At 38.0% G+C, this 9,529-nt stretch overlaps 1 pseudogene; it reads left to right on the top strand.

The window, feature by feature from the left end:
• The first annotated feature begins 613 nt into the window (after nt 1-613).
• On the top strand, nt 614-7,576 carry LOC122048352 (annotated as a pseudogene).
• The last annotated feature ends 1,953 nt before the right edge of the window (nt 7,577-9,529 follow it).

The raw sequence follows: 9,529 nt of genomic DNA, 5'->3' as shown, positions 1-9,529 counted from the left end.
CCAAACCGGACCAACAAAAGTAAACCAGGTCACCAAACTGGCAAAAACAGACCAGGCCGCCCGCAAGCGCGAGGCCCACGAGCTGGGGATTTGCACCCCCCCTGCGCGCAATAATCGCGTGCGTCGCGCCCGGTTTATGGATTTTCGGCTCGAACCCCCCGAAACCACCTGATTTGGGCTCAGCCCGCGCATGCGTGTAAGTCCCCTTAACATTGCTAAGCATGGATGGAAGGACTCCATATATAAGGCCTTCCAACCTTCTTGGCTTAGCAATGTGGGACTAAAAGCATAAGGGATAATGTGAATTAAAACTCAACAATATTGTCATTTGGTTCAGCGATCGTTCAATTCTGGTCTGTGAGGTGGAATCTTTGGATCACTTTTATGATACAGAGAATTCTCCTTTTATATGCATTGCATTGATGAGATAGACCAATGTAGGCTAATATCTTTGCCGCCATTGTTGAAAAGTTTTTCAAAGTGGTTATTTTCTACCTTTCAAAGTCGCAGAAACAATATTCTTTTCCTTTTCCAGCTCCATCAACTGCGCCAAACAGTGATTGGCATCATGGCGACGATGATGACTATAAAGGTTGCAGAAAAGCTAGAGAGGATGCTAGCGGAAGAAGCCAGGTTGCTGGCCGGAGTCGAAGATGATGTCCGGGACATAGTCGCTGAGCTCAAAAGCTTCACCTCTTTCTTGACAGACATGTCAACCAGGTGGAATCTGGATGATCGACAGCAGAACTGGGTGCAGGAAGTGAGGGAGGTGGCCTACGATGCCGAAGACTTAATCGATGAGTTCGAGTGTCGTCTCCTATGACTGTAAGAGGAAGAATAGGGAGAGAGCAAGAAATAATATGAGAGCAATAAAATCTATTGTTCATTGATATTTGTCCTAAGGACAATACAATATATAATGTTCAAAAAGTACTTGGTTAATAACTAATTAATAAATAACAGAATTATTCTAAGAATAATTCTGAGAATAATTATAACAGAATTATTAGAATAATTCAAATACTAATATGATTTGATTTGGTAATTTGATCCGGTCAATTTTGATAATTCTGTTTTATCTCTTTTACCCCCCGACAAACTCAACGGGAGATCTCTGATGTTGAGTTTGTTTGCTAACTTGTTGAAACGTTGTCTGGATAGTGGCTTAGTAAAGATGTCAGCGATTTGATCTACATGAAATATAAGAGACGGATAACTGCTGAGTTGCCACACGTTCACGAACAAAATGAAAATCAATTTTCACATGTTTTGTACGTGCATGAAAGATTGAATTTGCTGTAAGATATGTTGCTCCAATATTGTCGCACCAAATTTTTGGTGCAATATTTGATGCAAGATGAAGTTCAGAAAGAAGTGATTGAAGCCAAATAATTTCTAATGTTGTATTTGCTATAGCTTTATATTCTGCCTCAGTGCTTGAACGAGATACCGTAGGTTGCTTTTTCGAATTCCATGAGATAAGATTTCGTCCAAGAAATATCTGCATATCCACTAGTAGAGCGTCTATCTTCAGGAGAACTTGCCCAATCCGCATCACTATATGCATGTAAATCTCAAGACGATTGGCGATATAAAAGAAAATCATGTAGAATAGTACCTTTGAGATAACGAAGTATTCTTTTTACATTATCCCAATTTTGTTCAGTTGGAGCATGCATGAATTGACAAGCACGATTTACTGCAAAAGTAATATCAGGGCATGTGATAGTGACATATTGTAAGGCCCCAACAATACTTCGATAAATCTGTGGATCAGATAGAGCAAGAGAGGATGAAGTTGGAGAGTTGTTTACAGCAATTGATGTAGAGACCGGACGTGCTCCATCCATTTTGGCCCTTTGAAGAAGTCCAGTAATGTATTTTCTCTAAGAAAGAAGATAGTCATCCTCATGTGGAATAAGCTCAATACCAAGAAAAAAACGAGCAATACCCAAATCTCGAGTAGGAAATTCTTGATTGAGAAGACTTAATAAAGTTGTGATACCCTTGTGATCATTGCCGGTTATCAGAATGTCATCCACATAAATAAGAAAAAAATATCATATTTCCATCATTATATTTGTGAAATAGAGATGAGTCAGTCTTTGATCCACAAAATCCTTGAGCTTGTAAGCAATTAGATAGTCGATGAAACCATGCACGAGGAGCTTGTCAAAGACCATATAAGGATTTCTTGAGTTGGCAAACATGAGATGGAAATTGTGGATGAATGATCCCAGGTAGTTGCTCCATAAATACAGTTTCCTCAAGATGACCATGGAGAAATGCATTTTAAATATCCAATTGTCATACAAGCCAATTAGAACTAACAGCTATTGATAATAATAGTCTGATAGATGTAATTTTGATGACTGGGCTAAAAGTATCATTAAAGTCAATACCTGGTTGTTGACTGAATCTTTTAGCTACAAGTTGAGCTTTGTATCTTTCAAGAGAACCATCAGCTCGATGCTTAAGACGAAATACCCATTTAGAGCCCACAACATTCATTGAGGGAGTGCACAGAACTAGAGTCCATGTTCCATTGCGAAGAAGTGCATCAAATTCTATAGTCATTGCACTACGCCAGTTTGGATCCTTGTTTGCTTGTGTAAAACAGGTTGGTTCAATAGATTTTGAAGAGACCACTAGAGCTCGTGGAAGGGGATATCGAGTTGCATTTGGTGGGCAACGCTCATAAATATCACTAATGGAAAGCATGCGACGAGGAGCATTATCATCTGAATCACTTGTTGATGACGACGAGGAAGTATGCTGACATGGTGATGTAGATGACGAACTTGCATTATCCGAGGAACCAGAGAGCATATTATCTTCGATCAGTGAGGCTTCTAAGATTGGAGCAGCAACCTGAGGTGATTCTGATGGTATAGGAGAGTTATTAGAGAGCTCCGGAGCAGGACCTAGGATGCCATCACTTCTGATAATATTAGGCGGCATTAAGAAAGTGTCACTTGTATCTGGAGGAGAGATTGAAGAAGCTGCCGAAAAAGGGAATAGAGACTCATCAAAAGTAACATGTCGTGAAATATAAATTCATCCTGTTGGTATATGCAAGCAAGGATAACCATGGTGCAAATTGCTATAACCAAGAAAAACACATTGCAGTGAACGAGAGTCAAGTTTGTATTTAGAATAAGGGTGTAACCATGAATAACATGCGCAACCAAAAATTTGAAGGAAAGTGTAATCAGGGGTTTGATTATAAAGTTTTTCAAAAGGACATTTATGATTGAGCAATGGAGTAGGAAGTCGATGTATGAGATATACTGCAATGCTAATAGCTTCATCCCAAAATTTACGCGGAACCGATGCATGATGAAGAAGAGCTAAGGCAGTTTCAACTATATGTCTATGTTTTCTCTCAGCAGAGCCATTTTGTTCTGGAGTGTGAGGACAAGAAACTTGATGAACAATTCCACAAGAGACAAGATGACGATGGAAAGCTTGATATTCGCCTCCCCAATCAGAATGAAAAGAAAGTATTTTACGATTAAAATATCGTTCAACTTGAATTTGAAAATTACAGAATATATCAAATAAATCAGATTTCCTTCTCATAAGATAAGCCAAGTATATTTGCTAAAATGATCAATGAATGTAACATAATATTGGAAACCTTGATTAAACAAAATAGGTGCAGGACCCCAAATATCAGAATGAATTATTTCAAGTGGAAAATTAGAAACATGATCAGATGAAGAGAAAGGTAGCTTATTACTTTTAGATTCCATGCATGCCCTACATGAATGAGATGGAGAGGAGGTAATAGAAGTAGGTAAATCATACCTATTGATGATTGACTGAACAATACGAAGGGAAGGATGACCAAGTCGAGCATGCCAAGCTGGTTTATTTGTGCGTTCACCAACAAATGTTTTGATTGAAGAACTCTGAAGACAATAGAGGCTATTTTTTATTCTCCCATAAAATATAATAGCATTTGTTCCTCTATCCTTTATAAGATAATGATTATGATGAAACTCAAAAATGACATTGTTATCAAGACAAAACTGATGTGTAGAAAGTAAATTTTTAGTGATAGATGGAACATGAAAGACATTGCGCATGTGAAAAGTTTGATTAGATAAATGAACATATGTGTTTCCAAGATTAGCAATTTACAAACCTGAATCATCGCCTACTTGCACCGTATCTGAGCCATAATATGGTATTATGTCTGTAAGGATATTATAATCTGATGTGACATGATGAGTTGCTCCAGTGTCAATATACCAATCAGTAGATGAAAACTCTGAGATTTTACCACAAGTAGGCACAGACGAAAGAACTTTAGGATATACTTGTGAAATAGATGGTTGTCTTGAGGCTGTAGGGCCACCAATGAAATTTGAATCAAATAGACTAAGACATTGAATATCAAAATGTCCAATTCCAAGACAAATTTGACATTTTACCCTAGACCAATCAAGTCTTTTAGGGCATATATTTCCAGTATGACCAACGATGTGACAAATCTGACATTGATCTGAATTTTGCTTTTGACCTCTTTGATGTCGTTGAGTATTCAACATTTAAAGTAAAAAATAACTTGTCCGGTGGTAGTGGAGAAAAAACCACATAGACGAAAAAAAAAAATAGAGATTAAGGCATAGGAAAAAGAAGCAATGGGGTTGACAGTAGAAGAAAAATAAGTATTTTTCGTTTGTTCGTTTATACAATCTCCGCCTCAAGAAATTGAGGGAAAATAAAAAAGAGATGGCGCTGATGTCATGTAAGAGGAAGAATAGGGAAAGAGCAAGAAATAATATGAGAGGAATGAAATCTATTGTTCATTGATATTTGTCCTAAGGATAATATAATATATAATGTTCAAAAAATACTTGGTCAATAACTAATTAATAAATAACAGAATTATTTTAAGAATAATTCTGAAAATAATTATAACAGAATTATTAGAATAATCCAAATATTAATATGATTTGATTTGATAATTTGATCCGGTCAATTTTGATAATTCTATTTTATCTCTTTTATGGACACCCTACCACGAACCAAACGTGGAGTTAAATGTTTTTTAAGTACTTCCTTAGCTGCATAAAATCATTGAAAGCTCGCCATGGCATTCAAATCTCAAGAAATTGAAGGCTCAAGTAGAAGAGATTAGAAAGAGGAATGATCGCTATTCCCACCCAAATGAAGCTTTTACAAACTCTGGCTCCACCACCAGATTGGACATGTCTTATAGTTACACCTACACCGACCCACGGATCATCAGTCATTTTGTAGAGGAAGATCAACTCGTGGGCATCGAACAGAGTAGAGATACGCTCATCGAGTGGGTGATGGACGAGAACTGTCTCGAGCTCACGGTGATTTCTCTCATAGGCTCCGGTGGGTTAGGAAAGACAACTTTGGCTAAGATAGTCTATGACAAGACTGCAATCATCGGAGGCCATTTCCAATATCGAGCTTGGATTGCAGTGTCACAAAATTACAACATCAAAGAGCTTCTCAAAAAGATTATTCGACAAATTTCCGTCAAGGAGGAACAAATTTCTCTAGGGTGCCAAGATTCCAGTTTGAACACAGAGCAACTTCTCAACATGATGGACGACTCACAACTGGTGCAGATAGTCAGAGGTCATCTCAATAAAAAGAGGTATTTGCTTGTTTTTGATGACGTTTGGAGAACTGGAGCTTGGGAAAGCTTGAACATTGCATTGCCACCAGGTAAAGAAGGAAGTAGGGTCATAGTGACCACCCGCATTGAGGAAGTAGCGATTACAAGTTGTTCTCGTCATCAATTTATATTTAAAGTCTCTCCTTTATCATCTCAGCTATCTTGGGAGTTATTATGTAGAAGAGTATTTAAAGTGCCCGACTATAGTTGTCCTCCAGAGCTAGAAGAGTATTTGAAGCGCCGGACTATAATTGTCCTCCAGAGCTAGAAAATGTTGGCAGAGAAATCTTGCAAAAGTGCAATGGATTGCCACTTGCGATCTTGACGATCGGAGGTCTTCTGGCTTCCAAGCCTGATAAAAAACTTGAGGAATGGAAAGACTTGCGCGACCACCTTCGTTTGAAGATAGAAACTAACGATATGTTGTTGAAGATCCATCAAATACTAGTTTTGAGTTACAATGACTTGCCTTGCCATCTCAAGACTTGCTTCTTGTTCTTAGGCATCTTCCCTGAGGATTTTGAGATTCGCCGGAAGGGCCTGATGAGACGGTGGATTGCTGAAGGGATTGTGAGTGGCGAAGGCGGCTTGCCCGCTGAGAAAGTTGCTGAGCGCTACTTCAACCAGTTGGTGAGTCGTAGTTTGGTGCAGCCATCGCAATTTAATGATAGTGGGACAGTGAAATCCTGCCGGGTCCATGACATGATGCTTGATGTCATACTCACGAATCTCGATATATCAAAGAAGGAGAACTTTCCGGTGCTACTGAAGGAGCAGGCACCGCGACATAAGAAGATAAGACGCTTATCGTGGCATGGAGAAAGCAGTGAACTAGTGGCTGACACTGATCTGTCCCACCTCCGATCCTTCACTGCATTTGGTGAGGATGTACCACTGAAGGACTATAGAAAGCAGAGGCTATTGAGGGCAATTGACCTGCAAGGAAGTTGGAATAACTTGTTTCATCTCCACCACAAGAGCTTTTCCAAGTTGTTTCTTTTGAAGTACTCGTCTCTAAGAGGCTTTCGAATATCAGCGTTGCCAGATTCAATCGGAGATTTGTAAAATCTACAGTTTTTGGATATAAGAGGAACTGAGATTGTAAAACTACCCAATACCATCGTCAAACTCCAAAAACTGGTCCATCTGCTTGCTGGTTCCCACATATTGAAGGTCCCGAAAGGAATAAGAAAGTTGAAAAGACTTGTCACGTTTGGAATGGTATACGCTGATAATGTGCAGCCGCTACAGGAGATTGGTGAGCTTGTCGACCTCCACAAGCTCGGCATCCGTTTTTGTGACTATGATTTATCACTCAGAATGCTGGAGGAGATCAGCGCCCTGCTCTCGAAGCTCACTGGCAGCCTTCGATCTCTAAAGATTTTGCATCTGGGAAACAGCAGTCTGAAAAAGGCACTAGATGAGGTAGCTTTGCCGCCATTGCTGCTCTGCAAGATCGAGATAGGTTGCAGACTTGGCGAATTGCCTCCTTGGTTTGCATCTCTGAAGCATGTTGTCAAGATAACTCTGTGGTTAACACAACTGCAGCTCGAGGCTCTACAAGTCTTGAGAAATCTCCCCGCTTTGGTCAACCTGGAACTAGGAGGTGAGTCATTCGTCTATAATGGTGAGAATTTGGTCTTCGATCGGGAAGGGTTCGCACAACTTAAGTTGCTGACAATTGCACGGCACAACGTGAGTTTTGAAGTAGGTGCCGTCCGAAGCCTCGAAATTCTTGAAATAATTTATCCCCGTGAATCAGTCATTGGCATAGAACATCTGCATGGGCTAAAGGAGGTTCACATTTCTAGTAGTGATAAAGATATAAATGAGATGGTCAAAGTTATTGCAGCAAACCAATCTAATCGTCCCAAATGCTTTGCAACGCTATTGCCACCCATCGATATTTAAGGCATCTGAAGCAGAGCTTTCTGTCAATTGTCAATGCAATGCAAAGAAAACTTCATTAGATCTGCCGATCTGGTATGTATTCTAGTTTTGCTCTCTTAATAAATTGCTATTCAAAATAAGAGTAACTGTATGAAACCAATATAACTTGAAGATTTGAGAGAATATCACTGTTCTATTCTATAGACTATACAACTGATAGGTCACATGTTATTCTTTGCTCAGGCAAGTGTAATGAATTCATAATTTTGTGCTCAGGACGAAATTTATATAATACAACTATCAATAGTTAGTTATCCTAATCATCCATGCGATCCAAGGGAAAATCGCCCTCCTCCTAGAATAAATTGCTAACGCGCATTTATAAACCATAAATAAATATTAAAATCAAATAACTCGTTGACATTACATATCAGGTGAATATATGGACACGATGAAGGATAAGTCATAAAAAATAATAAGGATAAATATTTTGAAAGTTGACCTAAATGTGTATCAATTATGTTTTTACTTTTGAAATTAATCTAGAAAAAATGATAATATCGTTGTATAATATTAGTATTTAAATGAACGGAAAACAAAAAGGTTTTTTCCATATTTTACTATTTTATTAAAAAATTTCCCCCTTTATTAATTAACTTGGGTGAAGCCTAAAATGAATTTACGTTAATATTTTTTTTTTCTATTCACACTAAAAATAATTTTAAGATTTATTAGTAATTTCACAAGCGAAACAATCAGTGATCTACAATTCGAGACTTAGCTGCGACATATTATTATGAATTTTTCTCATCATTAATTTTTTCTGGGTATTTTATATAAAAAAAAATATAGTTCTCTTTAGTCCCACATCTTAGAATTGACAATACTATGATCAAAAAAGCTTCTATAAATATTTTAGGCCGACAACATTAAAAAATATATTTTTCTTAGTTTTTTTACTAAGATAAGTTTAATATTAAATTAAATTAATTTTTTTCATAGGGAAACCGTAAGAGTGACACTTGAAAATCCAAACAATTCGGATTTTCAAAAACTCAAATAATTCAGATTTTCAAAAGTCAATACTTTACCCTAATGACTTTACTTTAGTATTTTAATGTTAAAATACTTTAATTAATATAATTTCATTATAAAGGGTCAATGTGTTTTCGATGTATTATATTACACAACGCGTGTGCAAAACATAAATATTATGTTTTGCAAATAAAAGTGTTACATCTTTATTATTAAAAAAAATGTGATAATATCCATCCAGCATACGAACGGAGAAACCGTCAAACAAATTCATCATGACCATCGAAACGAACAAAAAAAATTAATCAGGTTGGGTAACGTCGAATCTGGGATGATCGATCCGATCCCACGAAAGTTTTCCATCGGCCATCAGGATAAATCGGGAAGTGCACGTGACGACCAGTCCAGAACCCCAACATCCTTTGTTTACGCTTCTCATTTGGAGGAAAAATTCCTGCAAATATGTCATAGCTGGGGTTCGAACCGCAGATACCTGAGAGACAATCTGAATATCCTACCATGATACCATGACCCGGAGACCCATTAAAAGGAACAAAGAACAAAGTTTTATGAGCAAAATGGAAAAAAAAAACGTAACGGGAAAACAGCAGATAAAGACAAAGTGAAGGCGGCAGCTCCCTCCTCTGGGTGACAGTAGATTTGAGCTGGGGCTCGTGTCAGACACAACGACCTCATTTGGACGCGACCTCGTGGTGAGGGCCATGGTCGATGGTGGTTCTCCTTGATGAACCTTTTTGTTGAGAGCAGAGTGTTTTTTATCCGTAATCTATGGTCTTCATTGATCCTTCTGTCATTTGTACAACAACAAGAACAATAACCAAGCCTTTCCCCACTAGGTGGGGTCGGCTGTATGAATCCTTCCCTTCTGTCATTTGTATATTGGAAAATAATCAGAATCCTATTAAAATAATCAGAATC

Source organism: Zingiber officinale, chromosome 2B, assembly GCF_018446385.1.
Source record: "Zingiber officinale cultivar Zhangliang chromosome 2B, Zo_v1.1, whole genome shotgun sequence".
Lineage (NCBI taxonomy): Eukaryota > Viridiplantae > Streptophyta > Magnoliopsida > Zingiberales > Zingiberaceae > Zingiber > Zingiber officinale.
The sequence above is the reverse complement of the archived record's forward strand: the minus strand, read 5'-3'. Positions and strand labels throughout refer to the sequence as shown.